At 42.7% G+C, this 14,365-nt stretch overlaps 1 protein-coding gene across 3 annotated transcripts in view; it reads right to left on the bottom strand.

Moving 5' to 3' along the window:
• PKNOX1 (PBX/knotted 1 homeobox 1) overlaps positions 1-12,367 on the bottom strand; it is a 38,637-nt gene extending 26,270 nt beyond the window's left edge. Inside the window, exons 1-2 of one of the 3 annotated variants that reach the window (XM_015635404.3) lie at positions 12,263-12,367; positions 1,586-1,672 (exon numbers count right to left, since the gene is read on the bottom strand). The gene's annotated coding sequence lies outside the window, so the exon portion shown is untranslated. Of the gene's footprint in view, positions 1-1,233; positions 1,394-1,585; positions 1,673-12,262 lie in introns of those variants that run through there. The other 2 variants (XM_033511784.1, XM_033511798.1) reach the window with 2 other exon arrangements.
• Between the last annotated feature and the right edge of the window lie 1,998 nt (positions 12,368-14,365).

The following is a 14,365-nucleotide window of genomic DNA, read 5'->3' as shown; positions in this document are numbered from 1 at the left end:
TGAGGCAATTAACTAAGGAATTAGTTCTGTTCACTAAAAAGAAACATTTCCTCATTACTCAGTAGAGGCAAGAAACAAACTATGTTAAACTTTAAGAAAAGTAACTGAGAAGGTATTTACAGATTTGGCTTTTATAACCTCATTTGGGATGCAGCAGCCAGGCTCGTTAGCAGGCACAGCCTCAGCAGATGCTCAGGCTGCAGACAGCGATGGGGCTGCTATCGCTCCCAGATGTTTATCACTGCCACAGCTAATTACTTCCACAGTTCCTCCACACATGGATGGTTTCTGATCCTTTTTACATCGAGTCAGCCAGGCTGCTTCGGGCCTCTCCCTGCTAAAGGTGGCTATGATGGAAAGCAGCTGACTTGGTCTGAAGCAGTTGCGGTGCACTCGAACAACCCCTGCTCTTGGCTGACCTACTCCTGTGGTAATTTCTGGCTCTTGTGTGTCGATTCTCAGCTCACAGCAGGACCATCTCCTACCAGCACTCTACCTCAGGACACACAGTATTTGGGTATCTGAGGTGAGCCCAAGAACATGTGACTTCTGCACATCTTAGCTTTCAAAATGCCAATTATTCTCTGTGAAAGAAATCGAGAGTAGAGAGAAAACTCTGTGCTTGTGTTATATTCAAAGACTTACGAATAACAAAAATAACCTGAGGGTGAGTCTGCCAGTCTGCTTCACACAGAACAGAACTAACTCTCATTCTATTTATTTTGAAAGCAAAGCGTGTGGAAAACCCAAGGAAAAACTTAAGGTCATGGAACTGGAAGCTGATGCCTGATCTGCAATCAGAAACTCCACTGATACCTGTTGTGAAAGAGAATTCATAAAAGATCATGGTCTTCAAAGCAAAGGAGAAAAAAAACAGGGAAGCCTTTTATAAAATGAGGTATGAAGGGAAAATGTAATGCAGAAAAGAAGCTAAGTCAAGAGGGATAATCATAATTAGAAATGTGGAGACTTTATGCAAGTTGAGTATATAAGAGATTAAATGTGAGCTGAAACATACATGCAAAGTGATCACTTAACATTCATCACTCCACTCCTCTCTTGTTCCACTTACTCCTTTATAATTAAGGGCACAGGGACCACCCAGTAACGTTAACAGAAGGAGCAAGTGAGCTGCTGGAGATCAGTGGTATCATTTTTAACATATACAAGCTACAACAGATGTTTGTAAGAGATATAAATAGTTATGCTTCAGGCTAAGACATAACCACCAACCTTCTTAGGGTTGTGAAGGAACTCCCCAACAGACTTATTAACAAGTAATCATTCCTTCTAATTTTCCCTCACACATGTTTCTTTGAAGTCCTTCAGAGAGAAATGCACGACTGGCAGATTCGGTATGGCTCTTTGTTCATTCTTATTTAACTTCAGTCCTGGCACCTCCTATGTAACATTAGATCCTTACATTCACACACCAAGTTAAAAAGAAACAAAAATCAATTCACTTGGACACATGAAAAGCATCTAGAACTGGCTTCCTTTTCAACACAATTCAAGATGTTATTTATTTCCAGGACATGCTGTTTTCTAAAGAAGATAAAATACTGGCCATGAGAAAGCTGCTCACCCCTTTCCTTCAATGAGTTGAAGACATTATTTTGTTCCAGCACAGAGATCCCACTGATGTACAATGTGGAAGACAGAAACCTGAAAACTAACAGAGAAACAGTCAGAAAAACCAACACCACAGAACCTATATTCTAAGACCCAATATGATTTTTTTTTTAAAAAATGTTTTATTATGTGGTTCTCTCATCGAGTTTTAATGGACAGAAATTCTTTTGCATGTTTTGCAAATTTTTACATTGTTAATAATTTCTAATCACGCCCATTATCCCACGCTTGAACTTCTTATCCCATTATTAGATCTTTCTCTCATCTTACTCCATTCATTCTCTACATTCACCTTTGTCTCTGCTGACACCTCTAACAGAAGGCTCCATTTGGATAATAACTCCCTCACTGTTCAACCTTCATATTTTACCTGTTGACTCAGTGTCTGTCTGCCAAGACTAGACAAGACACATCCTAAAAATAAAACCATGAAATGCAAATAGGAATAACCCACCACTGTTGTGAAAATTAAGCATGAAATCAAGAAAGGTGAGAGATATTTTTTTTTTTCCCATTTAAATCTCCTTCATAATAATTTGTAAACAATCCATGGTAAAATCAAAGCATGATGGGCCATTGTTAGGATCATGTGTTCTGTAAAGACAGGTTCTGCTACAAGATTATTCAGCAATCTTAAAAAGCTTTCCAAAAATTACCACTTAAAATTACTTTAATTACATTTAATAACACCCATTTGATACACTGAAGCTACTTTTAAAAAGTAGTAAGGATTGTGAAAGAAAAGCAGTAAAGATTGTGAAAACATACTTAAAAAACACAACTGCTGAAAAGCATTAAAAAACCATCTCAGGGGAAGTTCCAGACACTAAGGTTGCACAGAGGCCACCAGAAATTAAATGATGGCTAAAACACAGCTGAGATCTTGAATCTGATTATCTCTGTTTCTCACACAAAGTTCACAGTAAGAACTAGAGAGAAAGTAAAGCAAATACATTTGAAAGCAAGATGAAATTGGTCTTTGAATTGGTCTTTAAATTTATTAAAATTAGGCACGTGATGTTTTCCAAGAAGTGATGCTGTTTCAGACAAGTTCACAGAAAAACAAAATGTGAAGTGCCACTCAATATAGATGCCATCTCTGGTTCATGAAACCTGGTTCTAAACAGAGCAGGGAAGGTATCTGAGGAGTTTTAAGGCAGTTTAAATTTCAGCCACTGGTTAGAGACTGAACATTGAGCAAGAAGGAGTTTCAGTCCAAAGTAATACACCTGGTCACGAAGGTTCAAGGAGCAGATGGCACATTAAAAGTTCTTATCACTTTTCCTTAAACTGTCAAAGATCTATGTCTTCAGAAAATGAGATTCTCTCATTTTTGCAGTTTCTTAATTCTGTTCTGAGGACAATGTAACCCTCTTACTCCCTTCTTCACGTGCCATGCATTTTGGTACTCATCCTCACTTCAATTTATTTGGTTACTTTCAAATAAAAGACTTCTCACTATTCATGGCATCTTCAGAACAGAGGTGACTGACAGATAAATCAGCACAGATAAATAGATAAATTATCCATTCCTTGTCTCTGGTCAGACCCAAGGAGGACTACTGCAAATCTGAAAATCCTTCTCCTCCATCCAGAAATGACTGCAGCCAAGAACTCACGGGGTCACTGCTGCCAGATCTGGTCGGTCCAATATTCCACGTATGAAGAAGTAGCCCTTGCCTGCAAAGCCTTCAGCTGAAACTCTGGAAACAGCAAATTTCTACACAGCTAATGAGATATTGAGGGCAGGAACAAAGAGGTGCTAAGGAAGTGCAGGCCTGGGTGAAAGATGCTGCAGAGGGAAGGATGTGGCTGAGGAGGAGCCAGAGGATATTGCAGTGATATTGCCCTTTTCAGAGACACTGAACATTTCATACTGCTGTCTACCCTAAAACATATTGGACAAGAGAGATCTGAGCTTGCAGATGATGATTCTTCTTCCACATTTCAGTGGTGGCAAGAAGAGGGAGCAGATACACCTGTTACAGGGTGGAGACAACACCAAGGCGCTGTGGACTTGCTATTGCAAATTTTTGTTCTCCTTTTATTCAGCTGGCAGACAAGCTTTAAAGTAATGCCATCATAATAAAAACACCTAACTACGAAACCAAAACAAAGGGCAACTTGCTTTGTTTCTCAGAAAGTGAATCACCTCTGAGGTTTTAAGTACAAAGTGAAATAGGAACTTGTTTGTTCAAGCGTTGAAGAATCCTCATTTGAGTCATCCTCTCATTCAGCATTTCCGATCACAGGAGGCAAAGACCTGTGTGTACATTCACGTCTACAAATATGAGCAGACATTAAGATCCATGTATTTTTATAGATTCAAATAATGATAGTAATAATTGATTCAAATAATGAAGCAATAAGTAGAGCACACATGCCAACATGCAGGATTCATTCCACCTTTGCTGCAGTCTTCCATCTCCACTGACCTCCCCCACGCAGAGTCATTCACAGAAATTAAGACAAACAAATCAATATGAAGTTGATGCAGACAAGTTTATTAAAACTGTACTCAATGAGAATGTTCTCTTCATTCAGCACCAAGGTGGCTTCCATTTCCTGTGTCTCATGTGCTTAGAAAGTACAGTCATTATTTAGAATATTATACTTTTAAGACAATATTCCTGTTCAGGAACATAATTCCAGCCTCAGGAAGTTCCATCACACAGATACAGCCACTCAGTTACTCTACAACAGCTCTGCTGTCAATTGCCCTGGGAGGCAAGCCCTAAAAAGCCACAAACCCAATTTTTGGCTGCAGTAAAATGAGATTTATTTTGTGTCACTTTGTTCCCTTTATTGTTTAGTGGTGCAGTAGAGTTATTTATATGTTAATCTTGATGAATATGAGATTACATTAAAAAAGAATGCAAATTATACTTTAAGAAACTGAAAATTAAAAATAAATTAAAATCCATAACTAAAGTTGAATTTCTGCAGAAATACAGGCTACACTCCAAACTACCATGAATGTTTATTTATATGTAAGATTTTGAATATCCATGCTATGTAACAGTGACTTTATTCACCAAGACCTCTCCAACAGTGTATTTACTGCTTTGTTGTCCCATTAATCTTTCATAGCATCCTCTTTTCATATCCCTCCATCTCAGATCTTAACAATCCATACAAAGTATTCATACCATAGGCCACCTCCCAAGTACCACCACACACTGTCACACAGCATGACCAACAACAAACCACCTCATTAAAAGATTCGTGTTCCTTTAGCAACTCACTCTTTGGTACATTTAATTCTATAAATTCTCCTATTTGCAAATACCAAATTAAAAAAAAAATATATATATATAAAAAATGAGCCACTTTATAAGCTAAAATTGTATATGCAGTTAACTGATAAAATGAATATCAAGGATGCACAGATCATAGGAATTCCTCCAGGAACAATGACAGAAATAAAACTGGGTCTTGTGAAGAACTCCAGCTCCTAATTCTGCACACGTCCTTGTTGTGTACACCAGCATATTTCTATGGGACACATTCCTGATTCCATGTCATCACCAATTTACCACAGTCCTTAACAAGGATGAGAAAGACGAGGAATTCTACCCAATCCAGTCATAAAATGATGCATGCCAGGTATCCTGCCCCCAGGCAGCTCTTGGAATTCCGGAAGGAAATCCTCAGGTTGCTCTCCTACCTTCTGCAATATAGAATCCTCATTCTTCTGACTTGGAAAGATCCCCAAATTCAAGGAACTTCCTGAAGCATCTAATCTCTCCTACCCAATTCACATTGTAATTTGACCCTGCTTTATCAGCCCCATAAGGTAATAGTAAGGAATTTAGGAGACTAAACAGCAATTTTGGCAGAAGAAAAACAAAACTTGGGGGACAGGAAACCTCCCTCTTTAATTGTTCCAAGACTCTTGAGGGATCAGGGTATGAAGGAGCAAAAATATTTCCCATCACTCCCTCATCCACCACCAATATTCACACAAAAAATGAAGATTCTTTTTTTCTGTATTCTTAATACTGCAAACAGAAGGACTTTATGGGTCCAGCATGAGAATCCTCACACACACATCATGAATCCTCACACATATTTATTGTTAAAGGACAGAGAAGGATTTTTTGCCCTCAGTTTTTACCCAATGTGCTTTCATAAAATGTTGGACCCAAAAATCAGGAAGATGGTGCCACATCTGCCTTGCTGCTCTCATGGCAAGAGGGTGGCATTGGAAAGACTACAACTTTCATCCCAGAGAATGTGTACCAGCACTTCCACAGCTGGAACTGATCCTGCACAACTCCTGCTTACTGATATTTAATTACTTTTTCAAACCAAATTTCATTAAAAAAAATAATAGAAAAAAATATCAATAGACAGAAAAAAAGGTGAGAACTCCACCACTCTCCCCCTTCCCCCAGCACTCCCCACATGGATAAACAGAGTTGCTGATGTCCCAGACATAAATCCATCCCTCTGCCACTGAAGCCTTTGGAATATCCACACAAGCACGTCCCACATTTCTTACTTTTGGAGACACTCATGAAACCATCTCCTTCCAGGCAAATTAAACCAAAGCAACAGGAAATCCTATTTTAATCATGATTTGCATCAGCACCCAATAAACTATGACTGAAATTAATCTTGTTTTGTGTTTATACTTTGTGGTTTCATAAAGAAGACAGAATAACCACTGGTCTCTCTGCCTTTATTGCTATTGAATACTTTACAATGTGAGCAGTTTGTGTAAGCATATGTTATGTTTTCCAACATTTTTATTATAAAACCATAAAAGTTTCCCATTATTCTATGAAGGCATGAATTCCTGATGGTACTGAAGTACAGTTGAAGGGTGCAGGAGTTTTATTTAAATAATAAATGCATTTATATTGGACTTCGATGTTCAACGGGTAAGAAAACGCCCTCTACACATTTTTGGCATTTAAACAATTCATCAAGATCAAAATGTTCCCTTATCAATTATTTAATTTTTATATCTTTTATGATTTCTGGAATAACAACCCCATTAATGAATCAAGCATTAACTTGGACCAGCCAAAAAATCCCAAAAGAGACACAAAATCCTGGTGCTGCAACCCTCTGTGAAATCCAGCTCCAATCCACCACTTTTCCACAATCTTAACTGTTTTGACTCTTATCATTTGGTCAAACCTGAACAACTAACTTTGTTTTGCTACTAAGTTTAGGTCTTTAAATGAACTGTTATATTCTTTTTAAAACAAGGATTAAATAAAAACTCTTCCTTTCTTCCTCTACTCTTGTTTCACACCTGTCCTAAACAAAAGTCTCCATCCTTCTAGGAGTTATGACTGCTGCCCAAGCACTCGGCGGTAAAGAAAGACTAATTAGGATTAAATTTACCCATCACCTACTACTGCTGTGTGCTGCATCATGCTGAACTATTTGGTCCAGGTGATGACTGCACAGGCAGACGACATCCAAGGACCAACAGACAGGAAGACACTCATGTTATATGGAATATTCAGATAATTTAGATAATAAATATTTGCCCAGCACCATATAAACCAGATTTTCCAAGAGGTTACAGTCTGTTGAAATTTCTCAAGGAACAGCCATATGCTTCATGTGAATGCTTATGCTCCTTTCCCCTCCACAACACTAAAATCCACAACTCAACTGCTGATAAGCTCTTAAGTAAGAAGAATCCCACATTTCTTAAAAATTAACATATTTACTTTCTCTTGGAGTCATTCTCAAGATGCTGAGTCATTTTAAAGTTGGCAGAATAACCCTGCTCAAACATATTCATCGTGGCAAATTTCAGTAGGGCTACGCTACTGAAATCAACACCTCAAAATAGTAATAATAATACAAAAGATAACCAGGTCCTTTTGGTATTGCTGCTATCATAGTCCAGACCACATAAAAATGGGCTAGAAAACATAAATTAAGTGATCACAGGCTGACCCAGAGTTCTTTAGTTACAAAAACATACAACACAGCACACGTTTTCATTCCCCTGTTCTCTAGGCATGTTAAACACGTGTAAAGATCCAATTTCTGTTCTCTAATTGCCTCTGTTTCCCTGGAATATAAAAGGATTGGACTTTATTTTTCAGCAAGTATGATATGCTTTTCCCTTTGCTTTGTTTGCTGTGTAACTCATAAAAAGCCAAGCAGGATGTGAAGTATAGCCACACTTCCTAGCTTCTTCTATCCTCAAGAAAAAACACAAGCAATTCCAAAACCTCACCAATAAAATAAAAACTGGAATTTGGAGGTTTAAAAGAAATGGATCCTTCTTTCAGTATACCAGAAGTGAGCTGTGATGTTCTACTTTTTTGCCTGAATTTTCCATCAGCTGCAGAAGAGAAAGCTGCAGATCCCTGGGCACAGCAGGGTAAGGGACAGTCTGTGATCATCCACACTCAGCTCCCATTTTCAAAAATCACCTTTTGACTCCGTGGACTTAAACAGCGCTGAGGTTTAACAGCAAATACCTCTTCTGTACACCTAGGTACTAAAAAATGAGAACACCATGGCCTGGAGCAGCTGCCACATCAAACAATGTGCTCGTGTGAAGGATGAGAACCAACCATGCAAGAACAAAATCTAAGTTTTATTTCCCTTTCTAGCAGCAACTTTTGCCTCTCAGTGCCATACATGACGTGGCATCCCCTCGCTGATGGCAGGGGAACCAAGTTACTGCCCCTCACCAACTTCATCAAAACCTGCCACAGCTCCATAACAACAAAATTGGCATTTCCAGATCCGTGGTGCCATTATTTTATTTTCTACCCCACCCCCAGTTCTACCTGACGAATCGCCCGTTCCACAGTTCTGGCACAAAACCACCTCAGTGAACAAAGTGAGGAACCTGCTACAAGTGTGAATATTTCAGTGTTCAATTCCCCTGGGGAGATCTAAAACCGTCTGGGTAAATGATTTTGGCAACATCTGGCATCAAGTAAGCAAATGAAAGGACTCCATCAGCAGCTTTTTCTCCTTGCTCTTGGAATCCTCATGCTTAGAAGAGCAGTAAGTTGTTTTACATTTTGTACAGCACTGAGCTGTGGCAAAATAAACCCCTCTGAGACTTCTCATTTTTAAACCTACAGACTCTTTGAACAAGTGAGAAGTCAGGTAACCAGCTGCTGCTGCTGCTGCAAGAGAAGTAACATTTGCAACATTTTTAATTTCACACAAAAAATTGCATTTGGTCTTACTTAGACAAAAATAAAAATATTAATCTGCTTTACTGTAAGCTTTCACATATGTGCCAGTTTTGCAGAGGCAACATTTGGCTCCCAGACCACGACATAATATTCTGAAATACAATTTGGACTGCTTCATTCAGGACATTAACATGGCCATTAGAACAGGCAGTTCCACTGCCACAGTGGTGGTTCTGTGATCATTCACCCTCGGCCACTAATACAGGGCTTAATTTCACCAAAGAGTTACTCTTTTCCAGGAAATTAAATTGCTCCTGAACACTCCCAAACTTGCTGTGGTAGCAATCAGAATTATTAGGGCTTTATTAGAGGACTGCATTTACAGCCCAGAAAAATACAGCTGCAAAGCAAAATTTTGAGGAAGAAATTACAGCTTCCAGGAGACGAACCATTTTATAAGACTAAAGCACTTAAATTTATATTTCATTCATTCTAAACTCCTTTCAGTCCTATCATGGAAGACTGCAAGGACTTAGTTTTAAAATGTTATTTTTATTTAACCCAAATATTACAAATTGTATTAAGAGTACAAATCAAAGCTGTAAGCACTTAATACCAGCTTGACTTTTTACATGCCAAAGTGAAATTTCCAAATACAAAATAAAATCCCCACCAACCCTAACAACATCAACAATGTACTCAAAATGTGAACAAGTTTTGGGTTTTCTATCAGCATATGGGAGATGGTAACAAGAAAAATTTCAGCAAAACACGTAAGCACAGATTAAAAAAAAAAATGCAAATCCACTGGGGAGATCAATGAGAAATGACCTGAGCCTTCAGAATTTCAGTCCAGCACAACAACCCCTACTTTACCCTGTGATTTCCCATTTTTACCCTGTGACTGAAGCACACTGAGCCCTGCCTTTCACCACTGAACTGGAGATTACTGTGTAAAGAAAACACAGTAAAACCTACACTGAAATTTTCCTGTGGATACTTTAATTATGAGATGACAAGAAAATATGTCAAGTGGTGACAGTCAAGAGCAAAAATATACTGTACAGTTCATAAACTGAAGATAGAACACACATAAGAAGAATAATTAGAATTCTTTTGAATAGATTATGTGAAATGCTTGGGGGATTTTTTCCTTCAGAAATTTTGAAAAACTTGAATGTAATGATTCTGTATGTAATTATACACAGACTTGGATAAATCTGCAATTTTACTTGACAGAAAATGCATTCAAAATGCATTTGCTGTTCCTTGACACTGTAGCAATGACCCAGCCTGGAAAAAACTTGTAAGGATGTATTTCTGATACAATCAAAACTTGATTGCTGGTTCAGTGTAATCCATAAAATTCACACATGCAGCTAACAGGGACTGACCAAGAGTCCTTCCAGCTGCAGAAGCCATCTCACTTCAACCACACATACAACTACAGCTAAAGGGATATAACCCCATAGCACGGGCAGCCCATAAACAGGTTATATTTCATACGTATCCCATAGAGGACAGGGAATAATCTGAGTGTATTCACAGTATGGAGAACAGCAAGATGTGTGGACATCCTAAGCCATAGTTGTTACAATTCTCCTCATCAAACAATCTACACTGGTGAAATTTTTTTGCACGAGCACACTGGAGAATAAAATTAGGAACTAACTAAATGTGCACATTTTTTGTAAAAGCTAAAGATTTTTTTTAGTTTAAAAAACAAAAAATTAAATGAGATATTTAGCATACTTTGAGAGTGACCAACACGCTCTCGCTATCCTCCACAGAATCTTGGCCCAAGTGTTTTCCAACATCCAGAACATAATGCTCATGTTCCCTGTTCCTGGGATCTGTTTAATGGAATGCACACAACCTATTCCAAAGAGGGGCAAGGACAAAAAAATTAATCTTGCCTGGAGTCTCAAGTGCAAGTGTTAAAAAAAAATAAACAATAAAAAAAATAAAGCAAACAAACCAGCAATTCATTCACTTTCTCGGTTTCATATCAGATATAGTGCCTTTATATTAAGAAAAAATTATTCACTGCAAGACTGGTGAAGAATTGGAACAAGGTGCCCAGAGAAGCTGTGGCTGCCTCATCCCTGGAAGTGTTCAAAGCCAGGCTGGATGGGGCTTGGAGTAACCTGGGATAGTGGAAGGAGTCCCATGGCAGGGGTTTGGAACAAAATGATCTTTCAGGTCATCCAACCCAAACCATTCTGTGATTCTCCCTCCCTAAACCAGACCAGTCATTTACTCAGACAAAAATGCAAAAAGGAACTAAAAACGTCATCATCATCAGATTAAAAAAATAAACGAATACCGTGACCTGTCTCTAAAATTACACTACATATCAGCATTTAAGACTAAAGAAAATATTTTAAAAATTGTACTTTAAAAAATAGCAATAAGCTGTACAGAGAACTATCACACAGACGTTTTAACTACTTATATAGTTATATTGTTAAATGACCAACTCCAGTGTGGTGTGACCGAAGGAAAGCCATGGACCGCTCCATGAGACCCGGGACATGTGGCTCACTGAGGCAATACTCGGGGATAAAACCAGCGCTTGATTTATTATTGTTTACACACATCCCCAGCAGGGCCTCTGGGCAGTGTCAAGTCTCAGCTCCTAATTGCGGCCGCGTAAACACCCGGCAACCCTCGGCCTGGCTGTGGGGAAGGTGTCTGCTCACAACCCAGCCGGGAGACCATGGGGTCACACCGAAAAGGCGGCACAAAAACGAGGGAGAACCCCGAACCGGCTCCGCTTTCTATGAACGCGGGAGGCGGGGGAGGGAGCGCCCCCAAACCGGGCCAGCGGCCGAGGGGCACCACCGCATCCCCTCGCCGCTGTCCCCGCAGGGCAGGTGTGGAGGGATCACAGGAGGGAGACGAGGAGAGCGGGGTGCAGCTGCCGCGGCGCTCCGAGCCCGCGCTCCGGCCGCGGGGCCCGCGGCGAGGGGCGGCGGCGGAGCCCCCGGAGCGCCCCCCGTTTCCCCCCCCCGCCTCCGAGGAGCGGCCAGCACGGCGCTGCCCCTTTAAGCATCGCGTCGCCTCCTCTCCCTCCCTCCTGCCTTTCCCCCCCCATCCCGTTCCCCCCATCTCCTTCCTCCTCCTCCTCTTCCTCCTCCTCCGCGCGGACCCGCGCGCGCTCCCGCGTCCCCTCCCCGCGCGCGCCCCCGCCGGGACACAACGGGCGCACGGCGGCCGTTCCAGAACCTTCCTCGCTTCGCTCCCCCCCCCCCACCCCTCCCCGCTTTTCCCCTCCTTCCCCTCCTTCCCCTCCCCGCGCCCGCCACCGCCCCTTAAACCCCCCGGTCCGTGCGAGCGGCGGCGGAGCGCGGGTGCCCCTTTCTCCCCTCTCCGCCGCCGCCCCGCTCGCCCCTTCCCCAGCCGCTCTCCCGCTTCCCCGGTGCGGCCGTGCCCGGGCGGCGGGCGCGCCGTGATGGACGGCGGGGCTGGAGCGGGGTTTGAGTGACAGCGCTTACCTCGGGTGCCAATCTTCGTCACACTGACAAGCGGCTGCAGCAATCGGGACCCGCACCGCCGCCGCGCGCGTCACCGCGCGCCGCCGCGCCCGGCCAATCGCCGCCCGCGCCGCCCCCGACGCCACGGCGCGCCTCATCAATATTCATCGTTTGGGGGCGGGGCTTGGGCGCACCGCCCCTCCGCATTGGGGCCGCCCGTCTCTCACTCATGAATATGTATAAAGGGGCGGGGAAATCAATGAAGGCAAGGCCACGCCCCTCGCAGTGTATGAGGCGGGAGGGTGAAACCACTGCTGGGTGTGGGGGGGAGGAGGGAGGTACCAAGTGACTCCGCTGTGGGGGGAGAAGCGGCGGCCGCTATGGCGCGTTCGTGCCGCGTTCCCTCGGGCAGCGCTTGGTGCTCGCCCTCAGATCTCTTTAGGGCGCTGCTCCCCGGGCTTGGGGGAGTCCCTTGCCTCGGTTGTTGGAGCTGCGAGTCCCCGCGCCTTGTGGGATGTCCACGGGAGCCGCCTGGGGCGGGCGGGGGTCGCTCCGGGGAGCCCCGAGTGCGGGAGCCGCGCTGGAGGCTCCTCACAGGCTGTGCCAGGAACTTCTCCGGCCTGTGTGGGGTGAAACTGCCCGGCTGATCCTTGTGATCCTTCCAGTCTCCAAACCTGAGCCCTCCTGTTCTCCCCAAAACCCTGAAGTGCGAGATCTGAGTGAGGGCGGACCTGTGCTGTCCCTCAGGATCCTGCCCGTGGATCAGGTGCTGCTCGGGTCCTGCCATGCCCTGAAATAAAGGTGCTGACCACGCCTGGGATTTTTTGTACTGAAACTCCCCTTGGGAGGAACCAGTGCTGTCCCAGCTTCTTCCCCCGTGAGTTACCACTGTTAAATACTCCTTTTCCCAAATCATTCCTATATAAGGGGCAGGAAAGTGTCAGGAATGTGCTTTCAGACTGGTGCCCTGTGGCTTGGCAGTTTTGCTGTTGGGATATTTAAGAAGTGTCTCTGCTGTGCAAAAGGGCTGGAATGCTGTTGAGTCATTCATGTCACAGGTTATAGATCTGTCATCTTCTGAAAGGTCCCCACAACCCCTCACCGGCTTTGAGAGCAGAGGTTTGCAAGGGGAGGAAGAAGGTGACACATAAAAAGTAAATCTCATTTTAGGAAGCTCGGTTTAAACCCAAAGCAGTTTTACTTTCAGCTCTTGTAGTCCCTCTCCAAAGCTGCCACTGGGAATCTATTTGATTATCCTGTCCCCAGTAAACTGGGAATACCCTACATTTTTTCATGGTCCATGTCTCTCTTCACAGTTTAACAGTAGCAAGTCAGCTATTTTGTTTTTTTTTTTTTTTTGGTTTTATATAACTCTTTCCTGGGACAGGCCACTTTTTAAAGATTTAGCTAATAGTTTGGCAATAGAAACAGCTACTTAAATGTTCCTGCAAGCCATGTCTGCCCTCAGTGCTCTGCGCGTCACTTCTGTGTCAAGACCCTGCTCAGCCAGCACAGTTGCTTCAGGAATCTTGTCACCCTGTGCACACTGCCACCATTTGTCCACTGACAAAACAGTTGCTCCATCCCATCCCCAGACTGCCTGGAGCCTTCACAGGAGTTCCTTTTCCAGCCATTTTCCCCTGCACAGTCAGAACCACATTGACATCGGGCTTGTGAGCAGAGAGGGAACTTCTACACCAAGTTAGAAAGGGTGGAACTGAGCTCTTCTAGTCCAGAGTGCTCAGATGTGCAAATCATGGATCAGTGTTAATGGGAATGATTGATTTAAACAAGATTGGGAAAAAAAAACAAACCAACAAAAAACCCCAACCAACTCTTAGTTTGTCTCATTCACAAGAGCCTCTTTCTCTGTTTCCTCTCCTGTGCTGTGTAACAACACCTTTCATACAGTTCCTGTGGCCAGGTTGGCTGCTTCTACCACAAGTTTCAGCTCTCATTATCCCTGACACATTCATTAGTGACACATTCACTAAACAGTGCTTAAAATTAACTGCTTCCCATGTCCAGACCTGCCTCTTCCTCAAATTTGATTCTCCCTTCAACCCCTTTGTTCTCCTTCTGCCTCGCCTGCACTTTTTTGGATAGGAGTTCACTGATTTCTTC

The sequence above is a fragment of the Parus major genome, chromosome 1, assembly GCF_001522545.3.
Source record: "Parus major isolate Abel chromosome 1, Parus_major1.1, whole genome shotgun sequence".
NCBI classification, from domain to species: Eukaryota; Metazoa; Chordata; class Aves; order Passeriformes; family Paridae; genus Parus; species Parus major.
The sequence above is the reverse complement of the archived record's forward strand: the minus strand, read 5'-3'. Positions and strand labels throughout refer to the sequence as shown.